This window comes from Pteronotus mesoamericanus, unplaced genomic scaffold (genome assembly GCF_021234165.1).
Source record: "Pteronotus mesoamericanus isolate MK-2021 breed Mesoamerican mustached bat unplaced genomic scaffold, CSHL_Meso_final contig_50, whole genome shotgun sequence".
In the NCBI taxonomy this organism is placed as follows: Eukaryota; Metazoa; Chordata; class Mammalia; order Chiroptera; family Mormoopidae; genus Pteronotus; species Pteronotus mesoamericanus.
Genome location: NW_026555186.1, coordinates 28349804 through 28364217, shown reverse-complemented (window position 1 = coordinate 28364217; position 14414 = coordinate 28349804). Strand labels below are relative to the sequence as shown.

General features: G+C 41.9%; 1 protein-coding gene across 2 annotated transcripts in view; it reads right to left on the bottom strand.

The window, feature by feature from the left end:
• The window catches only part of SV2C (synaptic vesicle glycoprotein 2C), a 137820-nt gene that overhangs the window by 94964 nt on the left and 28442 nt on the right, over positions 1-14414 (bottom strand). The window lies entirely within an intron of this gene.

Genomic DNA, 14414 nt, shown 5'->3' with positions numbered 1-14414 from the left:
GTCAGTGCAGAGGTTATAACAGTTAATCTGAAAATACTCCCAAATTCTATTCATAAGAGAACACTCTTTCTTGGAGTAAGGAGTTTAAGGGGCATAAGAAGAAGAGAAATAGCTGTTAGTAGTTTGGGAATTATGAAATTCATCATTGTTGGCTTCACTTCCATAGGAAACAAATGGAAAATGAAAAGCTAGATAAATATTCCTCTTGTGTCACTATGAGTACACACTAGAATTTCTAATTCACTTGCTGCTTCTAAAAAAACCAGGTTCCCATGGGCCTTGTCAGATTTTTTCTTAGGATCAAATAACATCAGGTGTGGCAAGTGTTACTTCAGAGCTTTCCAAAAGGGTGTCCAATGTCCAGGAAAAATGGCATAATTAATCATGGAAGTTCATTATGTTTGAATGTGGTGTTAAAAAAGCTGCTACTACAGCTTTCATTTATTTCTGCTTTTTCCCTTGCTTCACCAAAGTACCATTTGAACAGCCCCTTTTCAAAAACACATTCAAGATACTCAGCAGCATCTAAGTAATAAGGTAAAAAAATAAAAATAAAAAAACACTGGCTGATTTATTGCTTTAGATTTGTTTGGGAAATCGCCTATTCAAACATTTACCCTGAATTTGTTTGCTTAACACACAATTAATGGGTCAATAAGAGACCCAGAAAGAGAACAGTTGGCAAAGTCTGGTGACCCTCACATCAATGACCTGCACGTGCTGCTTTGCAGATGCTCAAGTACGGACAGCTACAGTGAATGGCCAGTGTTGGAACAATTGCAGGGAAAAAAAAAAAAACAAACAACAAAAGCTTTTTTTATTTAGATTGGGTATTGCAAAGAGGTAGCTGGTCAACCTTGCCTGGATAGGGATGGCATATTTTTCTCTGCACTACAGGGTTGACAACATACAAATCATCCTTCCTTTTAAAAAAATTATATTTTATAAAAATTGTGCTATTACAGTTGTCCTGATTTTTCCCCTTTTGTTCCCCTCCACCCAGCACCCCCCACTCCCTCAGGCAATACACCCCCCATTGTTCATGTCCATGTGTCATGTGCAGAAGTTCTTTGGCTACTCCATTTCCTATGCTGTACTTTACAACTCCATGGCTGTTCTGTAACTACCTATTTGTACTTCTTAATCCCCTCAGTTCTTCATCCATTCCCCCATATCCCCTCCTATCTGGCAACCATCAAAACACTCTGTATCCATGATTTTGTCTCTGTTCTTCCTGTTTGCTTAGTTTGTTTTTTAGATTCACCTGTTGATAGATGTGTATATTTGCCATTTTATTGTTCATAGTTTTGATCTTCTTTTCCTTAAATAAGTCCCTTTAACATTTCATATAATAAGGGCTTAGTGATGATGAACTCCTTTAGCTTTTTCTTCTCTGGGGAGCTCTTTATCTGCCCTTCCATTCTAATATTGGCTGTAGGTCCCTGCTTTTCATGACTTTGAATATTTCTTGCCAATCTCTTCTAGCTTGCAATGTTTCTTTTGAGAAATCAGTCTTACGGGAACTCCCCTGTAGGTAACTGCTTTTCTCTTGCTGCTTTTAAGACCCTCTTTTTATCTTTAACCTTTGCCATTTTAACTCTGATGTGTCTTGGAGTGAGCCTCTTTGCATCCATCATAATAGGGATTCTCTGTGTTTCCTGGACTTGCATGTCTATTTCCTTCACCAAATTAGGGAAGTTTTCTTTCATTATTTTTTGAAATAGATTAACAATTTCTTGCTCTTTCTCTTCTCCTTCTGGTACCCCTATGATGTGAATGTTGGAATGCTTTAAGTCATCCCAGAGACAGCTTACACTATCCTTGTTTTTTTTAATTCTTTTTTCTTTTTATTCTGCTTGGTTGTTTTTCCTTATGTTCTAAATCATTGATTTGATTTTCATCTTCATCCACTCTACTGCTGTTTCTCTGTAAATTGTTCTTTATTTCAATTATTGTATCCTTTGTTTCCGGCTGGATCTTTTTTTTATGTTGTTAAGGTCCTCTCTAAGTTCCTTGAGCATCCATATAACATGTGTTCTGAATTTTGCATCTGATAGATTGCTTATCTACATTTCATTTAGCTCTTTCTCCAGAGTTTTGACCTGTTCTTCATTTGGGCCATGTATCTATGTCTCCTCCTTTTGGCAGCCTTCTTGTGTTTGTTTCTCTGTATTAGGTAGAGCTGCTTTGACTCTGTGTCTTGGTAGTGTGGCCTAATGTAGTAGGTGTCCTGTAGGGTCCAGTGGCACAGCCTCCCCTATCACCCAAGCTGGGTACTCAAGGTGCACCCTTTGTGTGGGCTGAGAACAATTTCCTGTACTTGATCCTTGTAGTTGAGCCTTGGTTGCTATTGGAAGATCAATGGGAGAGATTTACCCAGGCCAGTTAGCTGCAAGGATTGGCTGTGATCATTTGCCACCAACCCCTGCCCTCTGTGGAGGATCAGCTGTGCAGGTGCAGGGTTGTGGAGCTCCGATGTGGTCTATAGCTGTCCACTGGGTGCACTGGCCCTGGGGTTTCCTGGATGGTGCAGGTGAAGGTCAGCCCCCGCCTGTGTTTTGCCTGGGGCCACAAAGCTACAAAGCAATCTGAAATAGCTGCTACTTGTGCTGCACTTGGAGATTCACAGGTAAAGCCAAGCTGTGAATCTAGACTGGCTGCTGCTAGTGCCAAGCCTGGGGCTCACTGAGGCCAACTGTTGCTTGTTTGAGAGGACTTAGGAAGTTTTGAAGCATGAGCCAAGACCAGCCATTCATATGGAAAATGTGCTTGGGTAGACCTATAAGTTGAGTGGGGTGCAGTCTCTGGGGATCTCCAAGGCAGGTCAAACAGTGTTATCCAGGTTGATGGAGTCTCAGATATGGCACCAACTTGCCAGCTCTGTATGGGGAGGGTTTAGAAAAGGGACAATGACATCTGTTCACCTTAATGCCAGATATTTCAGTTCCTCCCTGAATTCCACTGGTGCCTTTCAAGCTGCTACCCCAGTAATGAAGCTCAGGGGACGAGAGTCTGAGTAGATGAGTCTCTGTATGGGTCCTTTAAGTGCTTGGGGCTCTAGAAGTTTCTTCTACTGACTCAATTTCTGCTGGCGTTTACAGCCAGATGTTGTAGGGACTTATCTTCCTGGCACTGGATTCCTGGGCTGCGGGGCCTGGTGTGGGGCTGGGACACCTCACTTCTGAGATGTCCCTCCTGAATTTTTATCTACCACATATGGGTGTGGGAACAGCCTGTTCCTCTGACTTCACTCTGGATGGATGTGTTGTCTTTAATGCCACACTTCCATTCAATTCAATTTCTGATGGTTCTGAGTGATTGTTGTTCTATATTTTAGTTGTAATTTTGATGTGTGTAATTTGATGTGTGAAGAGGCAAGCCATGTCTGCCTATGCCACCATCTTGACCAGAAGAGTCAGATCATCCTCAATAAGGAGATTACATGTATCATGAGGCCCAATGCATGTCCAGAAGACAATGTAAAGAATGTATCAGCATAAGGCAAAAGGCAGGCAGATTCACTCAGGGAAATACATATGCAGCATATCTCTTCTTTATAGCAGAGGAGGTTCAGGTTTGCTACTCATGTCTCTCACAGGAATTATCAGTAGCTAAGTTTGTTCATAATAATATCTGTGTCTTTAAAAATGCCTACAGATCAGAAAGTGAGCTTTTATATTTTATAGAGCAGGAGTGGCCTGTGGCTGCTGCAATCTGAACACTGGGGAGTCTTTGCAGGAGCTCCAGCCCCTGAAACAAAAAATGGTCACTTGCACTTGCTGAACCCTTAGCAGTTCTAAGTGCTTGTGTGAATTAAGTCATTTAATCCTCATGACAACCCTTGGAGGTTAATACTATGGAAGTCCAGTTCATTGGTGAAGAACCTGAGGCACAGAGAAGTTAATGATTTGACCAAAGAAAAGTGAGCGGTGACTGCATTCCAGTCCACCAGCAGTTTATTGTATAGTGTGGTTATGCGTCCTTTATCGATCCTGATTACCCTCCTGTGAAAACATCGCATTTTGTCCAGGCCGCTGTGTGGAGGGTGGTACCACCTAGAATTGAAAGCAGTACCTCAAATGTCCCTGCAGTGTGTTCTCCTTGGACACCACCTTCATAAAATTAGTTAAGTTGAGGGTAATAGAAAATGATAGACAGGTGCTAGGAGAAAATGCCGCTTCATTCTGCCCTAGCATAGAACAAGGGGTAAAGACATTCCAAAGGGACACATTCCCAGCCATGGTAGGAGGTAAAGGGGTTACTGCTGAAAACAACTCAGTGGTGCCAGAGAAAAAAGGAAAATCTAATCTCTTGCTAAAAAGAACAGGCTCCTACACTATGGTGGAAGGAGGGCAACTCCTTTGCTTTTCTGGTGCAGTGTGGGGAGGATGCCCCTGCTGAGCTGGTCTCCATATCCTGTCATTCCCCTCCTTTAGGGCAGTTACCAGGAGCCTCATCTTCGCTGAGCCAGAGCATGGCTTTGTGAAGTGATCATTCCAGTACTTTATGGGCTCACACTGTATGCTAGGTCTCCACCACCCAACAGTAGTGTGAAGACACAGCCCTACCCCAGGAGCTCAAGAAAGCTCAGCGGTAGCTATGGCTGAGCAGGCTGGGCTTGCCCTGGCTTCTGTGATGGAGGCGATTAGGGACTTGGCAAGGGACAGGAAACCCTCATTTCTCATTAGCAACTTGTACTTAAGCCATTTGAAAATAAAACTCAAAAATAACATGTATTAGGGACTTTAATATATAAAAGAGTAAAGTAAAATGGCCCATCCTTCAATTCCCCCAGCTTACCCCCCAGGATATATATCAATATCCTTATTGATATATATTTAAACAAACAAATATGCTTACATGGCTAAAAATTTAAACCATATAGACATGTATAAAGTGAAAACAAATCTTTCCTTCTTCTCTACCCTTGACCTTCTTCCCAAACATAACTATTATCAATTTTTTCTAACTCTTCCAGAAATTTATACATATAAATATATAAAAAGGCTCATCCTATAGGAATTGCCTGTTAAATACATTTGTTTTTTTTTTTCTTGTGTAGTGTTTATCTTTTCTCCACTTGTGTTTAGGATTCCTAAACTAAGCGAGCCAGAAATAAATCTCTGCCAGAATTTTAATAACCACTTCAAAATACATTTCATATACTTCAGAAATGCATTCACTATCAGCTATTTGGGGAAAACCAAACCAGTTCTTTCTTCCATCTTGTTTTATTGCCATGTCTAAAATAAATATGCCCAATCTCCTTAAAAGAGAGGATATTAAATTCAATTTTAAAGAATTTGTTAAGTACCAGCTTTGTACGACTTTTCCTGAAGTGCTAGAATGTAAGGACTTACAAGTCATGATCCCTGACCTTAATAGTGAAGTTAAAACATAGCAAATATTCACCCAGCGCCTACTCTAAGTCAGGAGAGGAGGGAGGCAGTTTCACAACTATTATTTGGTGTAACCCTCCCAACAACCCCTTTTGATCATGGCTTCTACAGAAAGGGGCAGCCAGGCTAGAACTTTCCAAGGCCGCCTGGAGACGTATGACCAGGACAGAACAGTCCTGAAGTGTCCACTTGGTACCTGGGCTCCAAGTCCCTAAACTCTCTTTCTACTCCACCGAGATGGCTTCAAGAGTGTACTGCAGTGAGGGAGGCAACAGGCACATAACCAAATGAGCCCCCTTGTGAAGTGTGAGGCCTGATGAGGTGAAACTGGGACTGGAGGGGCAGGAGGTGGCTGCTAATTCTGACTGTGGCCTCTGGGAAAGCTTCACTGAGGAGGGAACATCTGAGAGGGCTCTGAAGGATAAGAAAGATTTCAAGGCGGTGTTAAATTCCTCCACAACTGACAGGTTTAACAAACCCAAAAAAGGTAGTATTAAGCTGTAGCTTTGCTTCTACTTCTACTCTGGTTAAAAATATGTTTCAGATCTTAAGGCAATAATCTTGTGTGTCTTCATTGGATTATTACCGGTAATTAGACTGTTCCATTGGGCATGCAATAGAGAGAATTAAGCCTACCTAGTATCTTAATTAGGACAAACAGCACAATTAGAAGTTTTATTTGTTGATCCCGTGACCTAAGTAAAGCCATTGTTCTTTTCTTTTTTTCTTTTTTTAACTTTTTAAAGCCAGGCTTTTCAATGTTAGCAAAGGCACAATGTGAATAAAATTGGAAACTCTGGGATGGTAAGAACAGAAACTGTATTTCCTGCCTTGTTTGTTTTCCTATTTCTACTTTGCTTTCATGGTATTGTAATGGGGAGCCCTTGAAAACTCAGAGCAGAGATGTGCTCTTGACATAGACCAGCCTTCTCAGTTCTCTACTCATGGTGCTGCTGCTGCTGCTGCTGCTGCTGCTGCTGCTGCTGCTGGTCAGAATTGAAAGGTACTTTAGTTTCAAGTGCCTTATTGGACAGGTAGGAAACAGCCTGTGAGAAGTCAGTACTTGAAATGAGGTCTTGTAGATCCTTGGCCCTCAGGGTATAGGACTGGACCAACAGCACCAGCACCCTGGGGAACTTGCTAGAAATGCAGACTGTAAGGCTCCACCCTGGACCCACAGATTCAGAATTTGCGTTAAAACAAGACCCGACATGATCTGACTGCACTAGAGAGTTTCAAAGCACTTTGAGGCTGTCATGCTTTCCAGTAAAACACATAACTTCTCCAATACATTTTTTTTTCTTAAAGTATGTATTTTCCTAACACATATTTGAGAGGAGAAGATGCAGGCTATGCAATATTGGAAATCCAAAGACACAGAACAAGCAAGATCTCCCTACACAGGCTGAAAATTTCTAAAGGACGAGCAAAAACTTCGGGCCCCTCCTAGGACCTGTCTTCCTCGGGACCAGAGGCAGACCTCCTGCATGCAGAGAGGCCAGGCAGTGGTTCCTGGATCTTTTCAGGAACTGAAAATTTTAATTCAGCCGGGCTTTCCGGAGGCAGCACCTGGTCTGAGAAACAAGGCCTGATGCTCATTCTTCTTCTCCCACCCCAGCTGGGCTACGGGCCATTCTTGGCCAGTCCCGCAGTGCGGTCTTTGGGAGCACAAAAGAGGCCTCAGGCATGGTTTCCCATTAAGGTATTTTCTAACATGGAGCCTATTCCATTTTTCTAATCATATAGCCTCATTTCCCCTGACAAATATCACATTTCCATATCTGCCTCTTGGCTCAAGCTGCTCTGGATTCTTTCTGACAATCCCTCAGGGGCCACGTGTTTTCCCCCAGCATCATTTTAAACTGCATTTAAACTAAACAGAACAATTTTAAGATATGATCTACAGTGTTTTTTCTCATTGTAATTTTTAGCCACTAAGTTTTTTAAAACTTATCTTAAGTACTTCGGTTACCCAGGGATAACGTATTAGTCTATAACTTATTCCATCATTTATTTACAGATTGACTTTCAATGAAAAACATGCTGTGGTGGTATTCTGAGTTCAGTGATAGATAATCTCCATGAGGTGATAATCTCACCTGCCTATTTTGAGGGGATTTTCCTTAGTTTAAAACAAAATTTGAAGTCAAAGTTAAAAAAAGTAAATCTTTAAGAACAAACAACAGTTCTGGAAGTGGTTGTTGAAACCAGGAATAGAATATGGTCTATCCTATTTAGGCTGTATTGCCTAAGTCGTGTTCATTATTTTTTAGATATTATTCCTTTCACTAGAGGCAGGTGCATTTATCTTCCCAAAGGTAGGGTTTTCCCCCACCTAGCCAATTTTACTTAACCAACTGAATGAATTAACCAATCCACCCACAAACACACTGATAACTATTTCTTTGAACTTCTTCCTTGAACTCACCTATCTTCCATCTGCTTCCAGCAGCAACACTGTAGGCTTACTGTGGTTCCACGCAGCCTGTTTTTGTCAGTTCTGCCTAACATTAAGTTTTTATTTAATTAAACATCAATCATGTGAAAAATGAAATGGGAGTGTGAAAGGAATTGGAGCTACTTCTATGAAAACTAACTTAAGAAAGATTTGGGGAAAACCCGTTGCAAAAGAAAATTGCTGCTATTAAATAAACGTGACCAATGCAACTCCAAAAGGTGGAGAAAAATTGTGGACGGGAGATCATGTGCTCAGACTGAGCCCTCACTCCACTTGAAAGAAATTAAAACTGAACATCAAAATCACACAATGACTGGTGATGCAAGAAAGACGATAGGGTACTTTATTAGTTTGAAGATCCTACTCTAAGGAAAGTCTTTGCTCCTGCATCCAAAGATGGTAAAATGAATGTGTTTGTATGTTTAAGTACATATACATATTTTGCATATTTTCTTTCTTTTGCCATTTTTCCCATTAACTGACCAATCACCAGTCCAGGTTTACTTAGATGGGGTTTCTAGATAACAGTGTTGGTCAGCCCTGCAAAGCTGGCCCAGGTTTTCTCTTCTGTCTGGCAGGACAAGGTGTAGGGTGAGGTGGGGAACCTCCCTCCCTTGCTGGTCTCTTATGGCTCCTCCCCACCTGCCTATCCACTGATGTAGAAGCTTTCGCAGCTGTTGCCTTGTGGTCGCTGCTCTCATACCTCCAGAATGGTTGGCTATGAGTGTGGCCATCCTTTGGCAAGACCCCACTGCAGTCTGTAAAAAGCAGATTCTGGGGACCACTGTCTCTCTCCAGATACCCCTGCACCCACCCATTACAAAGAAAGACATAGCGTCTCCCTCTTTACCTACAACTTGCTATTTCTCGTCATTACTAGCTTCCATTCTGTGCTTGAATTTTTATTTTCTATTGGATTCTTTCACTGAATGTACTGAGAAGTGGACCTCTTACTAAATCAATGAGGGTAGAGGTAGGGGAAGGAGATTGTGTTGTTGTTGCTTTTGTTTTTTTAACCAAATGCAACATCCTTCCTCTTCATTCCACTCCTACTGACCACTCTCAACTTTGGGGCCAGGCAGCAAATAGGTAAGAGTCTAGGCTCTTGAAATGCACACTCTTGATCTGAATCCTTGCTCCCTCTACCATTTACTAGCTGTTTAAGCCTGGTTAAGTTGCTTAATTTCTTTGTGCCTGTTTTCTGTATAATGGGATTAATAATAGTATCTACCTCACAGGGTTTTTGAGGGGTTAAATGGGATAAAGCATTTAGCACTGTCAAACATAGGTGTTGAACAATTAAAAACATATACTAATATAACTATTGATGTGAAGGAAAGAGAAAAGGAAAAAACAAATGGTGATAAAAAGAGACAACAGGAAGAAAGGGGGTGAGTTCTGGAATGGTGTCGAAAGTGAAATTACAGCTTTTGGCCTCTCTCAGCTCAACTTCTGAAAAGATGCCGCCTGAAACAGCACTGGAATAGTAATCTAATTTTTTAAATCTCAAAGACTTCGTTTTCTTTGCAACTTGAAACTATTTAAATAAGTAATTAATAGGCTTCTCCTAAAACCAAGCCCTCGTTTGTTCCAATTTTTATTTTTAGTTGTCCCAGGTAAGGGCCATCATGTGTTGAAATCCATCCGTGGACCTTCACAGAAATCAAATAAAAGTAAAGAGAAGTAATAATACCAAAGGCATATGTACAAGTGAAAGAAAATAAAGGTCTTTCTCATTTGCAATGGAGAACATTTGCAACGAAAGTCAGCTCACCTTTGCTGGAAAGAACTGCAAATATCAGATCCAGTCTACAGCACATCTCAGACTGCTACATTTGGAAAGTCTGACATTTAAGTTCGTTGGTCTAGGCCAAGACTTATGTAGCTGCTTATACAGGCAGGTAATGCCAAATTGAGTAATATTACTTCTTATTACCTAAGCCCACCTGGGCACCTAACAGCCTGTGAAGGGCCAAAGACACTTTCACTGAATCCAGTGAGTCAAATGCAGAAGGAAAGTCCTAATAAGGAAGTCCAACGTATTCTCTAATCTTCCACCAAATGGCTAGCATGCAGCATGTCCCCTGGACAGGGGAAGAGATATTAAAATGTTTTTTGTATGTATGGTTCTGCAGAACCCCTCCTCCCCAAAATAGGGCAATTACAGCTCACTTGGTGTTCAAAGCAATAAAGGAATAAGTCTTAGGATCAAGAGCATTACAGAAAGTCACTCTGTGGTACACCATGGACATTACATATAAGTTCCACACCAGCAGGACCCCTGTCTCTGCAAACTTCCCCCACTCCAAGGCCTGTGCTGAGGAAGAGAGGTGGTAACTGACTGAACCCCTTTTTCACCCCCCCCTATTGCTGAGCCAATGAATAAGTGAGTGGTCGTCAATCCCACAGCTCTTAGTGGACTTCCTGCTGTAAGCCAGGCATCTTGCAAGGCATGAGGAAAGGCGGGGAGGAGGGGGAACACGGGGCAGTGAAGAGAGGCCCACAGACATGTCAGGGTCCCTCACTCTCCAGCAGCTTGCAGCCTAGTGCTGTGGTTTTAGTCAATGGCTTCACTTTGAATCACCGGAAAGCTTTAAGAAAAAGAACAAAAATGCTTGACCACACCTTGATATTTTGGTTCTGGGGTAGGACTTAGCCACAGTACTGTCAAAAAACTTCCAAATGATTTTAATATAAACCTGGGGCTTTAAGTCTTTGATTTCCTGGAAGATCAAAAATATGCAAAAAATAATAATTATCAGTAAATGAAACACATGCTATAATTAAGGTGAGTACATTATGCTTAAGGGGGAAAAAGGAAGGAGTGACTTAATTAGTTCCAGAGAATTCTGAAAAGCCTTCTGTAGACAGAAACAGGGGATCATGCTGAGTGTTGAATAATGAATAAGAATTCTCCTCAAAAAAGGGGAAAGTTCCAAGGGAGGGAAGATGATCAAGTTTAAAGGTTTGGGGGTATGTCAGGTACACAGCACCCCAAAGGGACTCCATGTCATTCAAGGTGAGTGGAATGTAGAGACTTCGATAGGGGCAATGAGAGTAACAAGAGATGAGGCTAGAAGACAAGCAGAAGCCAACCCAAGGAGTTGGTCTTTTTCCTTTGGGAAACTAATAATCAGACCGGACATCATTAATATCTGAAAAGATCGACTCAGCGACCACGTGGAGGATAAACAGCAGGGAGCAGTTGCGGGGAGGGACTTTGGAGCAAGGCTTGGACCAAGGTTAGGCAGCTGAGGCCTGAGGTGCCAGGAGCACAAAATTTAAGGAAGAACTCGCTCTCTGGTATCAACTCTGTACTTGCAAGACTCTGTGAGTGCTTCCTTAAATTTTGCGCTTGAGGTACCTCGCTCTCCTCACCCTTGTCCTGGCCCTGGAAAGAAGACCAGTTGAGGAATAACACCAAACCCCAGGAGCCCAGGGAAGAACTGCTGAGGGCCTGATCTAAGGCAGGGGCAGTAGGCTTGGAAGAGGGACAAGACTGGAGGTGTTGTTTCTGTAGTCAGAGCCCATAGTCCTTATAAACTGAGAGACAAGGCAAGGAAGGGTGGAAGCTGGTGCTGAGGATTTTGGCTTGGGACAGGCTGAAATAAAATAGAAAAAACCAGAGGAGGGCAGGCCTCACAGGGCCCATGTCTTAAACAAGGAAAGATGATGTTCACATTAGTAACCCTCCTTTTACTACATGAAAACAGGGCAGGATAGGGCAGTACAGATGATACATGCAAATCAATATAGCTGATCACCAGGAAACACTTCATGAGGGAAGCAGGGCTTGAGTTGGGCCTTAAAAAAAAAAAGTGGGGTTGGGGGAATATAAAGAAGAGGATGGGCAGAATAGTACTCTTTACTTCCTCACAGACAGTACAACAGTCCAGGGACAGTCTAGGCTGGGAAAGAACACAGGGGAGCAGGAACCTGGGTTGGGCACATGGAAAAGTATTATTAAGTTGGATAAGAGAAAATCCTAAAATAACAAGCTAAAAAATTAAAATTCATTACCTAATAAGACAATAGGGAGCCACTGATGGATTAATGAGTGGGGCATTAATGTAATCAAAGCCCTTGTGTGAGAAGATGTGGACACTGTAGATCAAGATGGATGAACTTTTTCTGTAAAGGGCCTGACTGTAAATGTTTTAGGCTCCTCAGGCTATGCGAGCTCTGGTGTCACTACCCGTCCCCCACTCCTCCCCAGTTCCGGGGCAAGAAAGCAGCTGCAGACCACAAGAAAGCTAATAGCATGGATGTGCTCCAATAGAACTATTAACAAATCAGGCAGAGGGCCAGATTTGGCCTGTAGGCTGGAGTCTGCAGACCCCTGCTTTAGGAATGGTTTGCCGCTAGCTGTGCGGAGGCCTGGTGAGTGAGGACTGAGCAGGAGAGTGGGAGCATCTGAGAGGCAATATTAAGTGAACTCTGAGGCTGGAGTGCTTGGGAGGGGCTGCATAGCGGGAGAGCTTAGAGCCCTGTGAAATATGGGATTTCTCTGCAAGGACGGATGAAAGGGAGGGCAGGGACCCAGGGTTAAACCCTTGAGGAAGCCACCTTTAGAGAGGGAAAAAAAGTCAGAGAAAACAAAGTATGGGGAGGAGATAAGAAGTCCAGATAGAGAACAGAATGCTTCAGAAGGAAAGGAGAACAAGGCCCAGAGCATCAGAACTCAGAAAAGACCTTTGGGCGGGCCTTGGCCGAGGTCACCAATGGTAACTGAAGGAGCAGTCTCAGCCCAGCAGTCACGACAAGCAGAGAACAGGAGAGGAGAGCAGAGGGGGCGTGAGGAAATGGAGGCAGGGCCCGTAGCTACGTACAACTGCAGTTCACAGGCACAAAGGGACACGGTGTTGCTGGGCAGGAAGAAACACTGGAACAAACAGGAAAGCAAGGAAAACAGAAAGAAAACATCAAGCGTATTAACATGAACATGACTGCGCTAAACCGCAGCCACAGATATAATAGAGTGCAGCAAATGGCGAGTGCCAGCTGTAATAGAGTGCCAAAACGGCGAGCTACTTTGGAAGACCAGTGCTATCATGTGTCTTGTTTCCAGAAAATAATGAAAAACAGGCTTATGAGAAATTTATTAATCACCTTAAGTTTAAGCACACCTGCAAGCAAGGAAAGGATTTTTTTATATCGGCACAGTGAACAAATAAAGCATAAAAATCTAAAAGGGACTGGTATTTGAGAGGAATAGAATAAGAAAATAATCTTTGAACGATGTCCATATTATGTCTTTTGATGTGTTAATCAACAGACCGGCCTGGAGGGGAAGGACTCCTACCGCTTACCTCAGGCCACAGCCAGACGCTGTGGAGTGACTGTGCCTCAGGAAGATCAGAGATCACATTGTGCTTGATCGATAGTCATTAGAAGATGATCACACAAGTCTTTTACAACCCCTTTCTTAGAAAAGATTATGTAAGGTTTTTTTTGTTGCTGCTGGTTTGGTTTTTTTTAAGCTTAGGTGGCAAATACCCCCCCAAAAAAACCCAACAAAAAAAAAACAGATTAAATTATAATAGATTCCTGTCTATGTTTAAAGGGAAAATCCAGTAGTCCATTTCCGATGCTCCAATATGAATTTCTGTCTCTCTAAATAGGCAGATACCTAAGCTGCCAGCCCAGAGCTCTAAGTAAGTAAATAACGGAGACTGGCCTTGAACTAATAATGTATGTTGGTCCTAATCCATTATTGCTGATCAAACTGAGGTGAATTCAGGGCAGCACTTCTTGACACTTGAGATTTATTTTGTCATTAGAGATGAAACATTTCACAAGGCCCCTCAATCCTAAACTGTTAGAGTACACTTAGGTATTTAAGAGGTCACCCAATGCTCAGGTGTTGACCTTCAGTACTGAAGCTGTTATTTAGTGGCTGATATTTTTATTATGATTATACATGATTTGTGTCTAGCATGAGCAGTTATCCATCTGCTTCTCAGATTAAGAAGGAAAAGTGATCACTTTGAGAATAAGAAAAAAGTAGGAATTTTAATCAATTACTATACTATGGCTCAAGTACAAAACAAACAAACAAACAAACAATCAAAACCGAATGTTGAATCCATTTTGTTTTCTCCAACAAAACTCACCCAAAAATCTCTTGATATTCTTTAAACACACTATAGTTATTCTAATCTTTGAACTCTAATCCAGTTAACCTTTCCTGAAGCATCTTTCTCTAGCCCTTCACCGAAATCCTGAACCTTGAATTTCACCTTCACATTCTTTGTGACAACACCCTAGACTACTCTAGTTTTCATGGGTAACTTCTATATATTCTCACCCATATTCTGGCTTGTATTGTTTGTCAGTCTTTTCTCCACAACCAGTTTGCAATTTGACCTCTCGTGAGCACTATGTCTTATGATATCTTACCCTGAAACTGCATGAGACTACATTATTCTATATAATAGAATAATACATACATTTTACATAATCAGTAAAACCTAGCTAATTTACTTTGAATTTAATATAGTTAGGTTCAACTCAAACCCTAGTGCTTCTCATATACAGCTATGCAATTGATGTAACTA